This window comes from Astatotilapia calliptera, chromosome 13, assembly GCF_964374335.1.
Source record: "Astatotilapia calliptera chromosome 13, fAstCal68.1, whole genome shotgun sequence".
Taxonomy (NCBI): Eukaryota; Metazoa; Chordata; class Actinopteri; order Cichliformes; family Cichlidae; genus Astatotilapia; species Astatotilapia calliptera.
Genome location: NC_137434.1, coordinates 31,371,200 through 31,387,126, shown reverse-complemented (window position 1 = coordinate 31,387,126; position 15,927 = coordinate 31,371,200). Strand labels below are relative to the sequence as shown.

At 43.2% G+C, this 15,927-nt stretch overlaps 2 long non-coding RNA genes across 2 annotated transcripts in view; one reads left to right on the top strand and one right to left on the bottom strand.

Moving 5' to 3' along the window:
* LOC145419729 (uncharacterized) lies at positions 1-5,804 on the top strand. Its single transcript, XR_013901067.1, has 2 exons — positions 1-1,423; positions 1,655-5,804. It is a non-coding gene; the product is annotated as an uncharacterized LOC145419729 (long non-coding RNA).
* Positions 5,805-9,004: 3,200 nt separating this feature from the next.
* LOC113034873 (uncharacterized) overlaps positions 9,005-15,927 on the bottom strand; it is a 54,301-nt gene continuing 47,378 nt past the window's right edge. Inside the window, exons 8-9 of the long non-coding RNA XR_013901065.1 lie at positions 11,646-11,814; positions 9,005-10,210 (exon numbers count right to left, since the gene is read on the bottom strand). This is a non-coding gene — a long non-coding RNA (uncharacterized LOC113034873). The remainder of the gene's footprint in view (positions 10,211-11,645; positions 11,815-15,927) is intronic.

Below are 15,927 nucleotides of genomic sequence, written 5' to 3'. Positions count from 1 at the left end.
GTGCTTCATCTCGACCATGTGTTTGCTGCACATTCCTCGCCCTCCATCGTTCCTTCCTTCCCGTCTTGTGACCGTCTGCATTCACGCAAACGTCTGCAGGTTTTCCAGACTTACAGTTAAAGTCAGCCGCCTTCCCTCCAGCTGACCCTCTCCTGAGACGTCAGCCATTTTTAACCCACTTCCTCCATCAGAGAGGAGGTGAAAAGTGATGGATGTCGCCTCAACCAGCTCGGATTATAGCTGGTACCTCACAGAGTAGCTAAAAGCGGGAGGAAAGGATTCATTCTCCGCCGATTAACTCTGTTGTTTCTTTAAAACCACCTTCGTTTGTCAGGGTTTAATCTCCGTTTCCTTCCCCGACACCCTCCTCTGAAAGGGAAGCACAAAAAGCTGCAGGGCTCCAGCTTTACAAGCAGGAGGTCAAAGGTCAGAGTTTCACTCAGAAAACACCTAAAACGGACAAATAGAAATCTTCACAGCTCCACTCAGAATGAGGGGAAACTGCGAGAACACTGGACAGTTTCAGACGAGTCGAGAGCAAAAGTTCAGACGACTTTCTCTGATTTTTACGCCCCAAAAGCCGAAGAGTTCAGGAGGGAAGGCGAGGCCGGATTTTAACTGTCCGCCGACGGACAGACCGACGGGCCGGCGGGGCTCAGACAGGCAGGGAGGGAAGAGCGAAGAGACAGAAACGAGAAGAAAGCGTCAAGCCGGGCAGACGGCCGGTCAGTCAAAGAGACAGAGAGACAGACAGGTGTGTGCAGCGATCGGACGGCGAGATTTAAACAGGCAGGCAGTCAGACGGACAACCTGCCCAAGAGTTAGACGGACAGGCCGAGAGACAGGCGCAGGTAACGCTTCCTCAGAAACACGCCGCAGGTCGGAGAGGCTTTTTTCACGTTTGGATCTGAAACTGTCCGAGGTTTCAGGTGCCAGCGAGCGCGGGGGGGCGTTTTTTGTTTCCTGTCTGCAAATCTGTGAAATCGGATTAAACATGAGTTTTAAAGGCTGATTCTGATGTCTGCTGATATTGTGTATTTGTCTCACTCTCAGTAAATCCCATGAAAGCAGCAGACCCACAGTAAATGTTCGCTACACCACCGTCTGATAGATCCTGTCATCCCTCTGCGCCGCTCAGCCCCGCCACTGTTAAAGTTTCACCTCACGTCACCTCGGCTCGCTCGGACACCGTCGCCAAAGTGTTTCTGAACCATCAGCGTCAAACAGGTTTCCATCTTTTCCTTCCAAAGTCCAACCGAAAGCTCTTCTCCTTCTTTCTTTAACTCTTTAATCTCCACGTGGAAGCAAAGTGGAATCAGCTGCTGCTGTCTGACTGAAAGCATCAGGAGACGTCAGTGGCAGAACCTGACGTGTTACATGGAGGTCAGAGGTCGTGTAGAGGACCCAGCTGCAGGATGCTGAGGTAGGCAGGTAAAATCAAAAAGGTGAAACCCACAAAAACATGAACAAGACGGTAAAACCAGGAACTAAAGCAGGAGAAACTCCTCCTGGATCACTAAAACAGCTGATTTGTATTTCCTGCTGTCGAACAGGTTTTACACTCGTGTGCATCATGACGTGTTTGTGTCTGTCTCCTCATCCTTTTATAATCCTCCAGTAATAATTCACCTTTCTTTATCATGTAACCAATCAGACTGCCGGGACAGACAGGCCGACATGCTACGACGTCCACGGACGTTTCCACAACCGAGCGGCTCCAACAGAGGACACGCAACGGTTTCACTGAGTCACAATATGAACATTTTCAAGACTGAACCTGTCGTCACATCAGGAGCACTCCCTCACGCTGTCAGCTACAGTGAATCACGCTGGAACACCAAAACCCTACCAGGGCTAAACGTCCAAACTAATCCTTGAACGGTTTCATCCCGTTTGTTCCAGATTATTGGGAACTTTCTCAGAAAGGACTGCTGGAAACATGGCGGTCGGTTTCACAGCTGCTGAAGGATGGTGAGGGTGATGAAGGAGAAGCTCTCCACAGAGGAGGCAGCGGGACGTGGAAACTGTATTTGACCAACAGATTTGGGTTTTTGGCTGAGCGTAAAGTCGTGAAGGGACGTTAGATTCTCTGCTTCTAGCTTCTCAAATTGAACATTTCTGCTGTTTATTCACAAATGTGGTCGAAATTGTGGATTTTTCACTCGCAGGTCATCTGCCTCCATCATCTGAGGTCTTCCTCTTTCCCTCCTGCCCGGCATCTCCCCTCTTCACATGTTCAAGTTTTATTATAACGATTAAATGTTGAATAATTGAATCATGGCCATGAACATCGGCCTATTCTGTAATATTAAAAAGGTTTTGTTTCACTTTTACACACAGAAACCGACATGAGAAGGTGGATGAAGCAGGAGAACATGGTGTGTTTGTAGGGCAGGCATCGCTGAGGAGACGGAGCAGAGGGGACGAAAGCAGGACACGGCTGATGGAGTGCGCAAAGAGAGGAGGTGGAGGATGGTAGAGCGGGAGGATGGTTGGTTAGTTGGTCGGAGGGGGAGGATGAAGAGACACGATAACAGCAGGAGGGAGGAAACAGCAAATGAGATGAAGACTGTAAAGACTCGTGGGGGGAGCAGAAGGTTCATGGAGCATGTGGAGGATAGAAGCAGGCTAAGGAATTTCAATTTCAATTTCAATTTCAATTTTATTTCTATAGCACATTTAAAAGTCACAAGTACAACAAAGTGCTTCACAAACGAACCATACTTGCAATTTACAACAGGAGAAACAGTTAACAAAGAATAAAATTATAAAATAATAATATAAGAACAGACATGAATCAGGGAAAATTAAGCTAAGTAGTTTGAAAAGCGAGCTTAAACAGATGGGTTTTTAACCGAGATTTAAAAGATTGGATAGTTTCCGACACACGGACATCAACCGGTAGGCTGTTCCAGAGTTTTGGTGCAGCGAAAGCAAAGGCCCGATCCCCCTTCGTCTTTAATCGAGACATTGGTTGCATTAGAAGCCCCTGATTAGAGGATCTGAGTGCCCTTGTAGGGATATATAGATTAAGAAGGTCAATCAAATAACTGGGTGCCAAGTTATTTAAGATTTTAAAAGTATATAAAAGAATTTTAAAAACAATACGGTATTTGACAGGAAGCCAGTGGAGGTCAGCTAGAATGGGAGTAATATGATCCTGTCTTCTAGCGCCGCTTAAAAGGCGTGCTGCGGCATTCTGGACTAATTGTAGGCGTTGAATAAGAGAGAGTTGGAGGCCTAAGTAAAGAGAATTACAGTAGTCCAGTCTAGAGGTTATAAAAGCATGAATGAGCCTTTCAAGGTCTTTATGTCGTAGGTAAGGCATTGCCTTCGAAATTTGGCGTAGTTGGTAGAAGCTGGTTTTTACCACTGCAGCCACTTGCTTATCTAATTTGAGGGAGCTGTCCAGCATTACTCCGAGATTTCTGACAGTGGGCGATAAGTGGCTGGCATAGGAACCTAAAGTCTCCGAAAGCTGTTTCAACGGCATGTGGCTACCAAAGACGATAATTTCTGTTTTGTTTTCATTGAGGGTGAGCGAATTATGCAGTAGCCAGTCTCTGACGTCACACAGGCAATTAAGCAACGGCAATAGCGGGGATTGAAGATCCAAATCCAAAGGGAAATAGATTTGGATATCATCCGCATAGCAGTGAAAAGAGATATTGTGATTTCTAAAGATTTTTCCCAGGGGTAACAGATAGAGAGAGAACAACGTGGGACTTAACACAGACCCCTGGGGAACACCGCAACGAAGGGGTGCGGGGGAAGAGGAGTGATTTCCCATAGAGACAGAGAAAAACCGCTCGGATAGGTATGATTTAAACCATGAGAGTACTTTGCCTTTAAAGCCAACTACATGTTCAAGTCTTGAAAGGAGAATATCATGGTCGACCGTATCAAAAGCAGAGGACAAGTCTAAAAGAACTAAAACCACAGGGCGCCCTGTATCAACAGTTACGAGGAGATCGTTAAAAACTCTCAGTAAAGCTGTCTCGGTACTGTGGTGAGGTTTAAAACCAGATTGGAATTTTTCATTGATTCCATTTGCCTCTAAGAAAGATTGCAATTGCTTGAGGACAATTTTCTCTAAGACTTTAGCCATAAAAGGGAGTTTCGATACCGGCCTATAGTTTGAGAGGACATTAGGATCAAGATTACTTTTCTTGATTACAGGTTGGATAACTGCATGTTTGAACACGGCAGGGACGCAGCCTGATAGTAGTGATGAATTCATTATAAGTAAAATCCAGGGTCCTACAATATTCAGGGCGTTTTTGATAATGCGAGAAGGGAGCACATCATGACGGGAATTGGAATTTTTCGTTTGAGCTATTATTTCCTTAAGGGTCGGAAAGGAAACAAATTCAAACTGTTCTAGTACCGACGAGGGTTCAGATGTTAAAGATGTGTCCTCAATGGGTAGATATGTGGATCTTAGTGCTAAGGAAGGAAAGGTGAAACCGAGACTAATGCAGGAGGGGGGGAAATCACGAGCTCGCCCTCAGTGCCCTTCGGCCTCCTCGGGCTCCATGATTATTGACGTGTTTCTGAAAGAAATGCATTGTGGGAAATGTGGTCGAAACATGACATGAAACTGTTTAAGATGTTTTCTCCAACAAATAAATGTAAATGATATTTATTATGGAGAGCAGCAACTGCAAGCCAAGGACACAGGTAACAACTAACACTGTAAACATTGTGTGTACATCATTTATTTGTACTTTAATAAGATCGATAGTTCCTGTGTATGCCTTCCTTGTGTTTTTTCAAAATAAAGATTCTGATAAAGACTAAAGGATTAATGAAGCCGTGGTAAATATATCAGAGGACAGATGCTCAACCTGAGGCGGGAATACCAGTCAGCTACAAACCTCGGCTCAGTGAACGGATGTCTTTATAGAAATGTGTTTTTAGGGAATGTGGGTGCACCGTGATTGGTCCACCTGTAAGTCCGTCAGCTGTTTGACCACATGAGCGCAGGAAAGCATCAAAAACAGTAGTAAAAAATTAGAGACAGCTGCGATCGTCATCCAAATGACAGCGAGGCGACAGATGGTGCCGACATCCAATGGTCACAAGAACCATGAAAAGTTCCTGTGAGAAAGAAACGAGTACGAGGAAATAAAAAAGGCCACAACGAGGAAGTTTCACAGCGTGCAACCCAGAGGAAGCTTTGAGGTTTTATCCATTTAAGTAAGTGATTGAAGTAAAGGCACCGCCTTCCTCGACCTAAACACCGACGCTTTTGTTCCCTGACGGAGCGGCAGGCGTCCAGACCTGAACCTCGACCTGAACCTCGACCTGTGGGACTTTGCAGGGCCACCATCCACCCCGACCACCTCCGACTCACTCGGCCACGACAGCTCAAATGTGACGTCTTTATTTTAACCGTATTTATTCCCACAACAAAGCGTTTCACTGGCATGTTTGAGATCAGCGGCGTGTTTAACCTGCAGAACCTGACGGGTCATCTTTGGACCTGTTTTCACTGATTAGCAGTAACAGATGACATGATTACATTTTTATTTCTGTATTTTTATTTCTGCACAAACAAACATGGCTGACTCTGACCTCGGGCTACAGATCACATGACCCTGAGCCGAGGGCTTCCTCACTCCTTCATCCTGCTTCATCTTCATCGGCTTTTATTGTCTTTTATAATCATGTTTTTATCATTTCTGTTCTTTTTCACGTGTTATTTGTACTGTTTTTGTAACTTTGTGGCTTTTATGAACATCCCGGTTCAGTATTTCCATGTCTGTCAAAGAAAACTTGCATAAATAAAGTTATTATTTGCTGCTGTTGTTGATTTGAGGAGAAAAGGGAAAGGAACAGGAAGTGATGGGACAGCGAAGCAGAGCTGTAGGAAAGAAGGAGGAGGAGGAAAAAGGAGGCGAGAACATGAGGAGAGAGGAGTGAACGGAGGAGACGAGGAGGAGGAGGTGAGGCAGGTGGGTAAGCCAGGGTCAGCTAAAGGCCTCTGCACTGGAAGAGGGCGTGGCCAGCTTGACCTTCCTCTGCGCCCTCCTCTGCCTCCGCCCCCGTAGAGCCCTGTGTGCTCATGGGAACTTTCTGCAGCCAATAAGAGCTCACTGGAAACCAGCGTGCAGACCAATGAGATCCTCTGGTAACCACCGTGCCTTCCTTCACTCGTCTTCCTCCTCTTCTTCGTCCCCTTTTTGTTCTTCTTCTGAGTATTTGCGTTCATGCCCGTTGCGTGACCACTAATCACTTCAGAGGTCGAAGCGGCTCGAGCAGCTGGGCGCATCCACCGCCGCCGCCGCAGCTCTGATCAGCTGATCAGCTCAACTCGGCTTGTGGTTAATAATGTTGGGGCAACGGCGAGATGTTTTGCTCCGTAAGGAGGCTTCCCGCTGCCGCTGAGGGGTGGCGCCGTCTGAGAGGTCAAAGGTCACAGGCGCTGCGGCAGTAAACACGACTTCCTGTAAATGTTTGAGGAGAAGCTCGTGAAGACGTCGAACTTTAAAAATTTCATTTTATATGCATCAGATTCACTTTAAACTGTGTGCTGGGATGTTGGCACGCGCAGGCTTCCATACATGGAAACACACACACACTCCTGATTTTACATCCGAGGACGTAACGCAGAACAAACGCAGTTTTTTACCTGAAACATTCATCAGCCATGACTGCTCCCCCATGAACACACATTCTGTGTCTCACAGCTGTGTTTTACACATAAACACATTTATTGGCATTTCTGGGTTTGCAAATCTTAAAACAAGCACAGCTACATTAAAAACCACTTTGATACATTTACTATATACTGGTTTTAAACCAGTGGTCTAACTGGGTCACCGTGCATTCATAACATAACACTAACGTATCATCGATTATTAATGAGCTCGTGAAATGAATGGAAAGCATCCATCCAGCCTGCATTCACTTTAAGTTCATATAAAATTATCATCATTTCTAAATTAGCAGCTAAAACCTATAAAGGTGGTGCAGATCTATTTTTATTTAATTTAGTTTAATGTATCATTCTGCGTGTTTGTTTCTGATTTTTTTGTGGTTTTTGGCTGATTTTTTAAAATAATTCTAAAATGTGCTTAGAAATAAAATTGACTTTTAATTAAATTAAAGTGAAAACAATTATTGGACTTTATAGTCACATATTTTTAGTCATTTATGTAAAAAAAACAAACATGAAATAATAAAATGAAAAATCTTTAAAGTTATCTTAAAAAGAAAAATAAGATTTCTTGTGTTTATTTTGGTGAAACAGGAAGTCTTTTTCTTTTACAATATGAATATTAATGCACGTTACAGACTGGTTTCAGATTTTAATTTTGCTTATAGGGCTTTTTTGTTTTGTTTTTGTAGAGTTTTAATGTTATCCTGACACAACATATAATAATGTAATAATAACGCTTTATAAACGGGCGTTCCTGTGTCAGCAGGTCTCAGTGTGATGACAGGAGAGCTTTTCTTCAGCTGTGAACAGCACAAACCTGCAGTTTGGTCTTTTATTAAACAGCCTCACAAAAAGAAACAAATAAGCAATAACATCAATAATAAAAGCCGCACAGGTCTGCGGAAAACGCGCAGTGCGTTTGAGTGTTTTGCGTTGTTCTCGGTTTGAGAATCTTTTTTGTCTTTTTTCTTTTATCCCACCTGACTCTTTACTTTCTTTTTCTTTATTTCCTGGTTTTTATAAAAATCATTTTGTTACTTTTTGCAGATTATTACAGTTTTTCCCTCTAATGCAGCATTGTCTGAGGTTTTATTTTTTCCGTTTGAGTCTCGAGCGGCTTCTTTGTCCTCGGAATTAAAATGAAACGTGTTTCAACTTTTCTTTCTCCTCGTAACAACAAGGAAATAAATGAATCTCTATTTCCTTTAAGAGTGTGAGAAGCAGCTGCCGAGGGTGAAGTCTCGGTTTGGAACCTGGAGCCTCGACACGGAGATCAGGCTGTTTGTTAAACGTTAAATAAAAGTTCAAGTCTGAGACTTTTTAAAAAAGTAAACCGTAACTTTATCCGTCAGAGGAGACAGAAACGCAAAAACAGTGACGGTAAAAAGTCCGCAAACGGCACAGATATATATATATATATACATTTTTTTAATTATTTAGTATTATTTAGTTATTATCGGAAAAAGCGTGTTGATGATTTCGATTTGATTTTTCTCGGTAAAATAAAAAAGAAGCAGAAAAGAGTCACAGCCAGGTTACCAAAGCGGAAACTTTGATGGTTTTCCTGCAGCGAGCAGCGCTGAAATCAGCCAACTATTCATGATTTTCACTTTAAAATAATAATAATAATAATAATAATAATAATAATAATAATAATAATAATAAAAATCCACCATAAACTGTCAGAAGGACAATTATGCATATGCAATTATGAATATGATTAGGCAGCTAAAACTTATTAGCTGATGTAATAATACTTTAAGTCTAAATGACATTAAATTACATCAGAATTAATTAAAGTTTGTCTGAAGAGCTTATTACACGTTTTTAAGTTTTTTTAAGTTTCTCCTGTTTGAAATGTTATTATTGTGTATTTGCATGATTGTGGAAAGAAATAAATTCTTTAAAGTAAAAAATCAGAAAACACATTTTTGTTTTAGATAATAAATAATAATGACGAACAGATATTGTAGCTTCCACGAGACTTTGTCTGTAATAAAACACAGTTAAACTTTAATGTGTTTTTCTCTGTTAACCAGCAAAATAAATCAGAACTAATAAAGTTTGATGTGAACTTTATGAAAACAGTTTTCAGAGAGTTTATGAAGCTGTAAGCAGGCGGGCAGAGAGAGGTGAGCTTATGATCACATCCACAAGCACCCAAACTGACCACACTGATTAGTAATCAGATTACAATGACAATCGTTATTAGGTGTGTGTGTGTGTGTGTGTGTGTGTGTGTGTGTGTGTGTGTGTGTGTGTGTCTGCGCAGCTGTAATCAGGCTGTAGTCATGATGCCAAAACAGAACATGGATAATGATGAATCTGAACTTTGCTGCTAAAAGTAAAAACATTTCTGAAAGTTTATTAAATTTTAGATTAACCATCAGAAAGTGTGAGCACATAAACAAGTGATGGAAGCAGCATTTATATTATTCACTTAAAAGAAACAAAAGCATGCTGTGGTATGCTAATAATCTTCTTTTAAAAGTAATTTTAACATGAAATAAATAAAATCAAACACTCTACCATGTTTATTACTGTTGCTTTACATTTATTGGTGTGTTTGTTCAGACAGAGACACTTTTAGCTGTTTTTATACAGTTTCTCGATTTTTGATCTTTAAAAATGCAAAAAATCTATTTTGTTTTTAAGAAGGATTAAGAATGACAACAAAGGAGCAAAATGCACAAAAATAAACAAATGAAAAAAATAATTAAATTACACAACATAGATGGGATTTTATTAAAAGCAGTCCTGACGTGTTTTAATTGTAACATTCGCTCTGGGAAAACTGACAGACTGAAAGTAAAAGTCAGTTCACCAAAACGCTCTGAAGCCGCACGGACACATGTTGAGACTTTTATTTTGTAGGAGGCGTGTGGCTCTTGGCTCCCAGTGGTGTCGGGCATCGTGTCGCCGAGGCTCATTTTAGTGACACTGTGGATGAAAACAACATCCGCCGCGTGCCCAAACTGCGAAGACGTTGCTGGGAATTAGAGGATAATTAGGCAGAAAAAAACGAGCTGACCAGCGGCTGTTTGCTCACATCCCATTTCTTCTCCTCAGCTCAGCGTAATCTGAGAGGACGCCCCGGGCTGCACTTTACAGTTTGAGTCGAGTTTAAATAGGGGAGGAAAAAAACCAAATACAGCAACCTGTTATCCAGCAGGACTCGGCTCAGTGAAAGCAGTGTGTGCTAACATGAGGCCGTTTGCTGCCTGCAGCCATGACACCAATCTGTGACTGTAATCAGCCCACACCAGAGGACTGATCGGTCCCATCCAGCCTCACGCCAACGTAATCTTCCCTAAAAGTGTGCGGACATTCATATGATGGATGTCACTCCGATATTCCAGCCTTAATCTGCGGCTCTGACAGCTTCCACTCTTCTGGCTTCATTTTTCCCACCAGATGTTGACCCTGCAGCGAGGATTTGCCCCCACGGATGAAGGAGTTATCCCTTAAACTAACAAACAGGCCGAGCTTCCAGGCCTGAAGACTGCGTTCTTTTAATGCCCAGCAGGGGGCGACTCCAGAGGATATCTGAGTGCATAGAAGTGGAGGAGAAAATGAGCCTACTTCTCATCTTATTAAAACAGTTTCCTGACGAGTTTATCGTCTCGCTCTCTAGTTTCAGGTCCTACGAAACACAACGTGAAGTTCACTTTGTAAAATATGATCACATTAGAGTCAACACGGACAGTAAAACTGGGGCTGATTTAGGGCGGGGCAACCTCCTGACTGAAATGCCCTGAAACTGCAACAGCATCAAAGGTCAAACGAGAGGTCAACGTTTAGGTTAGCTTGTATAAACCTCCTGTCGGATCTCTAATCTGCTGACTCAGTGTCACAAATGTCATTTGTCCCCTCTGTAGAGGAATTATGTGAAGCAGTAGCGGTTTTAGATACGGGCGACACGGGCGGTTGCCCGGGGTGGCATCATGGTGGGGGCGGCATCACGGGCCTCGGCAAAATTTTTTTTTAAAAATGATCGTACTCGTGCTGCCCCGACGTCATGCCAGTGCATATTGTGAATGTCACAGGCACCGATCGGTTTTCTATCGCCCATTTGCTGGGAGTAAGGGCGCCCTTCGTTTGCGAGGTGCGCCTGCTGCTTGCGGCACAGGGAGGAGAGGGCGGTTTGGTATCCGTTTGCATACCATGCATACTCTCTCTCTCTTCATATGTGTGTGTGTGTGTACAACAGTTTTATGTTAATGTACAATCCTTAATATGTTTTATGTGTGTGTGTGTGTGTGTGTGTGTGGGGGGGGGGGGGGGGGGCGCCCGAGGGAGTGTTCGCCCAGGGCGCCAAACAGGCTAGGATCACCACTGATGTGAAGTACGAGTTACGAAAAGTTTATTATGGGCAAATTCTGTGAATGTTTGAGAGATTTTTATCCAGCTCGACTGCTCATTCTATACATGCATGTTTTATAAAAACACTGAGATCAGATCAAAATGAACTTAATTCTCCAAAATAACTCCCTGAATAACAACCCAGAGCCATTTCAAGGCTGCTGCCGAGTGACAACACGTGCCTCTACTGCAGGAAGCATGGCCTGCATCATAAATGCCCCCAAACGCACTGCAAACAGCATCTTCCTCCATGAAGATCTTATGAAGGAGGGAGTCATGGACAGAGACCAGACAGTGTTTTAACATGGGAGTCTACGGGGACGGGCTCACTGCTGCCTCTGCTGGACATCAGAGGAACTGCAGGGTCAGGGACTTCCAGCTTTGTACCAGGCAAAGTTAGACTTGATGATTTTTGTTAGTAGCAACACAAATTGGAAAATGTGACTCAGCGGTTTCATAACTGATCTGGTGATAAATGTGTTGTCCAACAATATTCACAGCTGAGCATCAGCTTACATCTACTTCAGGTTCCTGTCTCTTAGCCATGAAAGTCTTCATCTTCGAAAAATGTGGTGATAAAAACAAAGATAAAAAAAGATAAAAGAAGATTTGTAAATACCTCAGATGTGCGTGGTTTAACTGCAGTGGTTCCCTTCAGTTGTGTGGTGCAGATGGAGGAAACATCCACAGCACACCGACCGTTAGTGAACAGGATGCAGCTGGCACACAGCATCACAGGGCAGATGGTGGAGGAACGCTAAGCAGCAGGGCTGATGGGAAATGTGGTCCTTAATCAGAGAGAGGAGGACTCAGAATACAGCGAAGGCTGCAGGCTGTTTACAAACCCACCAACAATAAGATGCATAAAACAGAATCATGTCGAACGTTTCCAGGTGTAAGCGATGATTAATAGTCTTTGAAGGATCAAAGCTAACCCTAAGCTGTTTGCTGTCATGGAAACAGCAAGTCCCCTCCACCCCACCCCAACCACCATCTTTACTGAGTGCCAGTAGCTTGCTATACATTTGCTCCTGACCTGTGCCAAGACAAAGGCTTACAGGTCACTAATCTTAGGCACTGCTGAGGGATAAAGGTCTTTAATAAGCCTCACAGTAGATATTTTAGGCTTAATGGATGAGGGAAGGAAACCGAGTGGGAATACACAAATACCTGCGGCATCGGTCCAAAAAGGGAAGCACGTGTGACATTACGTGTCCTCCCATCCACCTGTTTAAGGCACATTTTAGTCATGATGGAACACGTCCTAAATTTCACAATAAGAATTCAGTTTTTCTCCTTTGTAAATCAGAGATGGATGAAGCTGATGGAAAAGTCCTTTAGCAGCAAAAACCCAAATCGGACACTTCCTGTAGCTCCAGAGTCGCTCTGTTCATTATGTGTCTGCTTGAACAGCTGTCTTTGGCCATGAACAGCACCTCAGCTGGGCTTTCACAGCGATTAGTGTCGACAGAGCTGAGCCGTCCGACTTCCCGATACTGAAGCTGTCCGTGAGATCAGCTCAAAGTGCCGGGAAGCTGTTCCTCAGTGAACTGGAGGAAGCTCACTTTGTATTTGTGACGTCTGATTTTAAATGAAACAGCACTTCTGTCCTTCAGTTTTCCTTAAAAGGAAGCAAATGAAAACATCAGCATTGTGCTCAAGTGTGCTGATTGGCTGGTTTAGGATTGAGGCCGTGCTCCATGGCGATGGCGCTCATTTCCAAACAATAACTGTAGAAGCGTAGTTACAGCGTCAGTCACACAGGTGACTTCCTGTGATCGTTTGCATGAAGGACGCCGTCCTGTCTGCTGACACGAGCGAGAGCACGTCCAAACCTGAAACTCAAAGCTCGAAGAATATCTGTGCAAAGACGTGGACTACAGAGGGAAAACTGAAAATATGGTGGACGCACGATAAAGAGGGAAAACAGACACGCAGGGAAGGTAAACGAGAGGAAAAGCAGTTACTGAAAACTCTAAAAACACGAGTTTTTCCAAGAAAAATATGAAATTGCTGGTTGGTCGATTTAATTGTTGACTATCTTCTACTCTACAGATGAGTGGGCGTGTCCAAACTCAGGTGTTGATTTAACCAATGGAAATGAGGAAAAAGAAGAAAGGAAGGAGAAACTGACCTGTTAGTTTTATAGAAAGTGAGAGAAAATATTGATGAAGATGATGAGCTGAGCTTTAACAGCAGCACTGTGGATTCAGACTCATGAAGAACCTTTGTGATTATTTTCCAGAGAGGTGCAAAGTTTGGCCTCTACGCCCAGTTATTGTTCATTATTTCACTGATATAAAAATATAAATAAACATCTAAATATGATTTCACTAAATGTCTATTCTTGGATGTGTCTTTAGTCACAAAGTGAGATAAACATCCCTCCACCCTCAGGTCACAGCTCAATTAACTTGTAGGTTCATTTCTAATAGATCCATATTTATATATGATCTACTATAGATAGGTAGGTAGGTAGATACAACTTGACTAAAGGCGGCAGCTCTATTGCTGGAAAAACAAACTTAAAAACATAAATACATGAATACTAAAGAAACAAATGAAACATGAACGAGAACTAAAAAATCTGGTCAGTAGTGACTGGACTTGACCGGACTGGAGAACATGGACCTACACACAGCAACGTGGAGGAAGCAGCAACAAACAGGGGAAGACTGAGGACTTAAATACACCGCAGGGTAACGAGAGGAACAGGAAACACAGCTGGGAGTAATCAGACATATCGAGACAAAAGGAAGCAAAACTGAACACAGCAGGACGCGAGACTGTCAAAGTAAAACATGACGCATGCACAGAGACACAGACGCTGAGACATGACTGACTGCATATGAAACACAGGGACTGAAAACTAGAAGCTAAAAACAACAAACATGAACAGAAAACCATCACGACAACTAAAACCATGAATAACAACAATCAAGGAATAAACACACAGAAAACACTGGATTGCAGCCCCAGTGCCGTGACTGGGATCATCGGACTGGTCAGTCCTGATCCTGGTCTGTTTGTGGCTCACTGAAGGCTGTAGTTCATCACGTGTGTGCTGATTTCTCTTCATATTTCTTATTGCTCACACAGACTTTGCTTTCTAGCACTCTGATATGTTATAAAAACAACCAAACATTTCTTTAATACATTTGTTTTGTGTAAAATCAGGATATTGTTAATTTTCCTATGCATTGATTAACTGAGGTCACCAACCTGCAAGTTGCTTTTAAACTAAGTTAAAATCGAACTAACAGACGTTCAGTTATTTCTGTCCGTGCCGGGGCTCGAACCGGCAACCTTCCGAATACAAGACGAACTGCCAACTCTTGAGTGAGTATGATAGCACCCAGGCTCTGTGTGCTCAGTAAAGTGTGTTTGATTATAAAGACCACGCAGATGAAGCTCAGATCAAACTTCCTATAAAAAACTCTCAGACTTTTGCTTTTACGTGTGCACGAGCGTCAGCGGGCCTTCAGGGGTCGCACGCCTGGAAACACCAACAGTAAAAATATCCCTTTGTTTACGGTGAGTCGGTGTAACCGGACCTATCGCTCAGAAGCTCGCCGCATTAGCGCAGCTCTGAGGGAACATCATATTTTCTGTTTACTCATTAACCTGCAGACTGGCCGGACTCCAGCACACAGGCTCACAGGTCAGCCAGGTTAGAGCCTCCTGAGAGATGCTGCCTGATAACAGGAGGCTTTACTGCCCAGCTTAATCCTGTGTACCAACATTAAGAGCTGTGTTTGGCCACAGAGTCCACAGCCAACAGCTGCATTAACACTGCGTGACTCGAGGGGATGAGTCGTATTTTTGTTCGTTTATGGAGGATGGCGTGATGTTTTGTGCTGGCGGCGTGCGGCAGAAACAGGAAGTCGGCCCATGTAAACACCTAGAATCTTTTTTTTTCTTAAGATGAGCTCAGGGGCAGATTTGGTCACAAATAACTTTTTTTCCCCACCAACTAAATCTTCCAATGGAAACAGGATTGGAAACATTTGTTTAGCCTAGCTTAGCATAAACCCCAGCAGCACAGGGGAACGCAGCGACTGAATAAGTCTGATATCTCAGTGAACGTCACACTAATAATGTCCCGATATAACAAACTATTCAAACACCTTCATACCCTGAAGTTTATCTGGTAATTATGTTAAACCACTGCTGGTGACAAAACATGCAGTTCCTGTGACGTCCACTGGAGGCTCCAGCAGTGAGTCAGCCCCCACAAAGCCCCATGTTAGCAGAAATAAACATGTCGGGCCTTCTGGAGCATTTTAATGACATCATCTGACCAATAATATGGCTGCAGTGACGTCACTGCACTAACAGAACATCCAAGACTCTGAGCCCAGTTTCCTGAGTGAAATATGAGGATTTTATTTGAATGTTACTCGGCACTAATTCTGTCGCTTTAATGTTCTTACACAGTTTATAGATGCAGCTTGTTAGCTAACATACCTAGCATTAGCTCGTGATGTTGTGGATCCAAAATGTAGACACAGAAAACAGGTGAGATTTTAAAAAGGCAGGAGTTTAATGAGGCTGAGGGTAATCAGGGAAGTGGAGGCAGCTGAAGACAACGGGAAGGAAACTAAAAGTAAGGCACTACTAACTATCAAAATAAAGCAGGAAGTGAGAAGTCGCAGACACACAAATGAACTTAATACAGGAGGATTCAGTGTTGCCAACTTAGTGACTTTGTCGCTATATTTAGTGAGTTTTCAGACCCCCTCAGCGATTTTTTTTCTGAAAAGCGACTAGCGACAAATCTGGCGACTTTTTCTGGTGTTTTTGGAGACTTATTTATGACGACTTTTTGACATAAAAGCACGTATCGCTCTTACTCTCAACAAGCAGCGGTGCTGCCGTGGGCACCTCACCCGTGCCAAAAC